The sequence below is a fragment of the Sarcophilus harrisii genome, chromosome 3 (assembly GCF_902635505.1).
Source record: "Sarcophilus harrisii chromosome 3, mSarHar1.11, whole genome shotgun sequence".
Classification (NCBI taxonomy): domain Eukaryota; kingdom Metazoa; phylum Chordata; class Mammalia; order Dasyuromorphia; family Dasyuridae; genus Sarcophilus; species Sarcophilus harrisii.
In genome coordinates this window covers 480,692,438-480,698,574 of record NC_045428.1, presented here as the reverse complement: position 1 = coordinate 480,698,574, position 6,137 = coordinate 480,692,438, and positions in this window count along the sequence as shown.

Genomic DNA, 6,137 nt, shown 5'->3' with positions numbered 1-6,137 from the left:
TGTTCTTACTGTGGCATCTTAGTAAATCTCTTTATTTTGAGCTAATTATATGTATTGGCCTTTTTGTTTGTTTGTTTCTTGAAAAATTTTCTCCTTTATTTGGGTGTTTTAAATTTGGTAATGATGTTCCTGTAGGGGGCTGGAACTCTGGAAAGGTATGCTTAAAACTCAGTATGATTGATGAGATAATGATTTTCTAGCTAAATACATATTTAGTATATTACTTAATGTGATGTAATGTGATGTAATGATGTGATGCTCTATAGTTGGCACATGCTCAGTATGATGTAGTGACATAACTGAATTATTTAAGGCTTGAGGGAGGAACATAGAGGTCTCTCAGCCACAGACACAAAAAAAGATGCCAGACTCCAGATGGACACCATCTTTGACCAGACACGTGGCCCTTCTGCTTCCTTCACTCCTCCACTAAGACCAAGGACTCAGACTAATCCCAAAGTTCTCCAAAGAGCTAGTCCGGACATTACATGTTCCCAATGTGTTTTCCACAAAAGATCTGTTGAGGTGGTGATTGGTGGATTTTTTCCATTTCTACTTTCCCCTCATGTTCTATCATGCCAGGACAATTTTCTTGTATTATCTCTTGCATTATTGTGTCAAGGTCCTTTTTTGTTTGGGGGGGGGGGTCACAACTTTCAGACAGTCCATTTATTCTTGTGATTTCTCTTGATCTGTTCTCCAGATCTGTTGTTTTTCTTATATTTCACATTCTGTTCTATTTTTCCATATTTTTATAATGTTTTGTCATTTCTTGGTCTCTCATATCTTCACTGACTTCCCTTTGCCCAATTCTAATTTTCAAAGAGTTATTTTTATCTGAGACTTTTTTTTCACAATATTCTTATTTTTCTTCAATTGTTTTATTTTATTTTTTAGTTTTTTCCTTAATGTGTCTCATTTGATTTTAAAATCTTTTTTGAGTTCTATAAATTCTCTGTGGACAGGGAGCCATTTAATGCTATTCTTTGGGGTTGAATCTTATTTTTACTTCAGTGTCCTCCATTGAAGATGAACCCAAGTCTTCCCTATTACCATAGTAAGTCTCCACAATGAGAATCTTTTTTCTTTGCTGGTTCATTTTTTTATTATTATTATTAGTGTAAGCACCTCTAATCCTAGGGCAAGAGGGGTAGTGTCTTTGGCTTCACCTCAGTTTTCTCCTCTGACTAGGAAACCAAGAGTTCCACTCTCCAGCAAGTGCTCATAGCCAGCAGCATCTCTGCTCCACTGCCTCTGCACTTTGTGCTAGCTCCTTCTCACCCAGAGCTGCATCCCTGCAACATATCTGGGCCTGGATTTCCTGATCATCTGAGGTTCCTTTACTCTTCCCAGATTCAGACCCTGACTCCACAAAACAATCCAGGAGGTGAAACTTTCTGTGAGGCCTGCTGAGGTTCCAGTCATACCCTGGGAGTCCCAGGGCTCCCCATTTAGTGTTTAGTGAAGTCTTTCTTCAGAACTTGGGTTTTATCTAGAGGAAGCCTGTTTTGCCCCAAGTCTTCTTGATTTTTTTTTTACCAATTTTTGTTTCCCATGAGGCACAAATTTGTTCTATTTGTGTAAGAAATCTATAGAGCATGAAATTTTCTAACCTACTCTACCATTTTCTAGAATTTTCCCCCATACTGTATCTACTGGCAAGTAAAGATAGGCACAATGAGGACATCTCAGATGCTACAGTTTAAGAATATAGATCAATTTTATAACCCCTGAAGTTGAGGTAGCAATAGTCATTTGAGCAAATCTGAGGTGTGACTGAAAATTCTGTGAGCAGCAAGAAAAAGGAACTATTCAAACATACTTGGAAATCAAGCTGCAGTACAAACAGTAATAGCATATGTCAGTGTTCTGGTAAAAGGTAAATTGGATTAATTGAGATGAATTTAGCAAAAGATTATAATATAACATTTGTTTTTACATTTCAGTAATCCAAATAGATCCAGTTTGTATCCTGGGGGATATTTCCCTTTATGTGACCTAAGTCCCCATCCAAAAATCTCCAATCTAAACAGCTCAGAGCACTGGTATCAATTTTGTACTTGCAAACATAGTGACTGCAAGTATTATAAAGAATTGATCTAAGAGAAAATAAATGCTACACACTAGCAATGTCCCTAGACAATTCAGTCTCCATACAAATGCTTCTCACATCCATACTATTATCATCAACAGCAATAATCTGGGTACATATTCCCTGAGGTCATTTCTGGGTATAGTTTCTTTGAGCTTTCAGGAGATACCAAATCTTCAAAAGTGTTGGTTTTTAAAATTTTTCTCCCTTTGTCTCTCCATCTCTGTCTCTCTGTCTATTTTTTTCTCTCTCTCCTATCTTTCTTCTCTCCCTCCATCTTCCCTCTCCCTCTCTCTTTACTTCCCTCCCTCTCATTATCTCTCTCTCTCTCTTCTTTTCTCTCTCTCCCTCTCCTTCTCTCTCTCCCCCTCCTTCTTTTTTTATTATTCATCACCAATTATCTCTTTTTATCCAATTATCTCTTTTTTATCCTCAAACAACTTTAGGTGTACTCTCTTTGATTCCAGTGTTTTCTTTTCAATGTGATATATTGTCAAGATCTTATATGGATTATTAAGATTAGGTTTCTTGATCAGTTGCACAGAATGAAAAACTCATGCCTGAATCCCCATATAAACTGATTCTTTTCAATATATCCCTCTGTCCATACACACAAAACTACTTACATTCCTATAGCAATTAAAACTATTCTTAATGCTTCTCACATTGTTTATAAGAAGGTACTAAGGGTTTTGTGATCCTCAATTTACATGTGAGAAAATTAGACTTTGGAGAATCAGATCAGAGAATTCCAACCCAGGTCCTCCTGACCTAACCATTGACTATATGACACTGTTACTTATTCCTTGTCAATGACGGTTTAAAGTACAGTTCTTTCAAACAGAAAGTGTGAAATGGCTCAAATGATTTTTCAAGCTCTTATTCAGCCAAATACACCCATTACTGCCAAATTCTGAAGCCCTATTTTCCCTCTGTGGAATAGGTTTTTATTTTTTGTTATTGCAGTCCTGAAATATTGCCATCCTTCCTTCATCTCTGTCTAGCCTTTTATCCTTTTCAGGTTCAATAATACCAAGACTTAATTTTACTACATCTAGACTTTACTTCTTATTATTCCTTTAAGTCTTGAATTCTCAAAACATTTGAATTTAAAAGGGAACATTTCTTAAGGACCTATGTGGATGCTGAGAGTATTCATATGCCATAATCCTACTACTTAATTCCTTGAGGTTAAAAAAAAAAAAAACTAATCAATTAATCAAGGTAGCATTACATAGTAGAAAGATGGCTGATTTGCAGTCAGAGGAACTGAATTTGAATCTCTACTATACTACTTGTGTGATCATCTTTTGGGTTTCAGTTGTTTTTTAGAAAATTGAATTGGGGGTGGGGAAGATGGGGAGGACAAACTTCCTAAACTTTTCTTACCCTTTATCAATATTTAAATTTGAGCCTCAAAAAAGTCTTGACTCTACAATTGTAAAGAAAGGGAAAACTCACCGCCAAAAAATCTGCAGTCTCGCCAAAAGGGGTTCCGGGGCCAGGGGAGATCCGGGCAGCGGGGGAGAGAAATTAGGTTCCAAGGAGGTTCAAACCAGGGTGAAGGCCAAATCTCAGCACAAGCATGGCCCAACCCGCAGTAAGGGGTTTTTCCTTGGGGCAGGGATCCTGCACAAAGGGAGGACAAGCCAGGCCCAATCTGCTGTGGGAGCCAGTTGGGGCCATAGAGCTTTTCCAGGGCCAATTTGCATCGGCAGAGACGCTGGGCAGGTTTGTGGTGGTCGGGTCTGTGGTCTGGGGTCACCAACCCACAGTCCCCAAAGAGGCTCCGGCCTGGGGGGCAGTGACACTTTCACCCTTGTTCAATGGGCAACCTTTCCCCACTCAGCCCTACTAACAGTTTGAAGCTCGGCCGGGGAATCCACGTCCGTTGGGGAAGGGAAAACTCCCTCGAGACCCCAACCTCGGGCCGAAATCGGTTTAAATCTTTCCCGTTTGCAGAGGGGTGGTAACCCCCTTTGCTAGGGAGATTTACCCAAAGGCTTTAAAAAGAATAAAAAGATGAAAAAGAAGATTAAGCTTCATGCAGAAAAGAGCAGGTCAGCAAACCTGAAGGACCTCAAACAGCAAAATACAATGTTTCCTTTTCAATGCTCTCAAGAAGGACATTAAAAGTCTCAAAAGAGGTTAGAAGAAAATGGGGAAAGGAAAGAGAAGCCTCAAAGAGCAACAACCCAAAACGTTGAAAAAAAAAATTACAAAAGTAGGATTTGTGAATTGAAAAAGACAAGAACTCGCAAGAAAGTGGATCCATGAATTAGAAAAGACAAAGAACAGCAAGAAAGGAGGACTTGAATTGAAAAAGAAAATAATTACAAAAAAAAATTAGTGAAATGAAAAAATTCCCGAAAAACAATAAAAAACCAATTACAATACAGAAAAAGTAAAAAGCTAATAAAAAATTTCTTTAAAATTAGAATGAAAAATTGAATAATGATTCATTGAGACACAAAATCGTGCAAAAAAAAAAAAACAAAACTGAAAAAACCATGAATTATTATTGCAAAAACGACAGACTTGGAAAATTGATCCAGAGAGATAATCTAGGATTATTGGGACTTTCCGAAAACTATAGTGAAAAAAGAGCCCAGAACATTTTACAAGAAATCATCAAAGAGAACTGCCCAGATGTAAAGAATCGGGTAAAATAGGATTGAAAAGAATTATCGAACACCTTCGAAAAAAACCCAAAATAAAAACCCCAAGGAAATTGTGGAAATTTCAAACTATCAGAAAGGAAAAATTTTACAAGCAGCCAAAACCATTTAAATACGGGTGCCACAAAAGGATCCCCAAAGATCTGGCTGCCTCACATTAAAGGAAAGAAGGGCCTGAAAGATATTCCAAAAGGCCAAGAACTTGAGATGCAGCCAAGAATAAACACCCAGCTGTGAGCATTTTTTCCAGGAAGAAGATGGACATTTAAAGAACAAATGAATTCCATTTGTTTCGAAGAAAAACCAGAATTAAAACAAAAAATTTGACTCAAGAATAGAACCCAAGAGATGAAAAGGTAAAAATAACCTTGAGAATTGTATTTTGGGGATATCAAAAGAATACATGTAAAATTTGATTGTATGATATAACATAAAAAGGGAAGTAGAATGGAAAAGGGATGATGGCAAATAATGGGAAGGAGGGATAAAAAGAAAACATCCCGAGGCAAGGGAAACTTATCATTTTGGGGAATTTAGAGGGGGAGGAACAGGTGGAATCACTCCATCAGAGTTCCAAAGAAAAAAAATTGACATTTGTTTTAGAGAAAATTCTCGCCTCATTAAAAATGGGGGAGGAAAGGAAAAGAAAAGGAAATAAGGGAAGAAAGGGGAAGACTAAAGGGGAGGGAGGGATTATAAAAAGTCAAGGGATACAAGAGGACATAAGTTTAAAAGGGGAAAAAAGGGGTTGGGGGGGCAAGAATAAGAAAGCACAACTGGGGTTATTAGGATGGGGAAAACAGTTTAGAATTCAATTAAATGTGAATGGGAGAACTCCCCCATAAAGGGGAGGCAGATAGGACTGGATCAAAGTCGAACCCTCAATATGTTGTTTAAAAAAAATTTAAAGAGGGGAACATATAGAGAAAGGTAAAAGGGGGGAGCAAAATCTTTCCAAATAAAGCAAAAAAGGGAGCCATCTTATCTCAGATCAAGCAAAAAGTAAAATTGATCTAATTAAAAAGATAAGGAAAAACACATCCCAAAGGGTAGCATAAATAATGAAGCAATATCAATTAAAAATATATAAAGTTGCACCCAACTTTAAAGAAGAAGTTAAGAGAGTTGAAGAAGAAATAGACAACAAACGTAATAGTAGGAGATCCAACCTTTGCCCCCGGTTTTAGACAAATTCAAACCACAAAACAAATAAGAAAGAAATTAAAGGTAAATAGAATATTAGAAAAATTGGTATTTGGATCTTGGAGAAAATTGAATGGAATAAAGGAATATACTTTCCCAATTATGGAACCATTCAAAAATTGACCATATATTGGGAATAAAAGACCCAAAAAAATCAAGAAAGG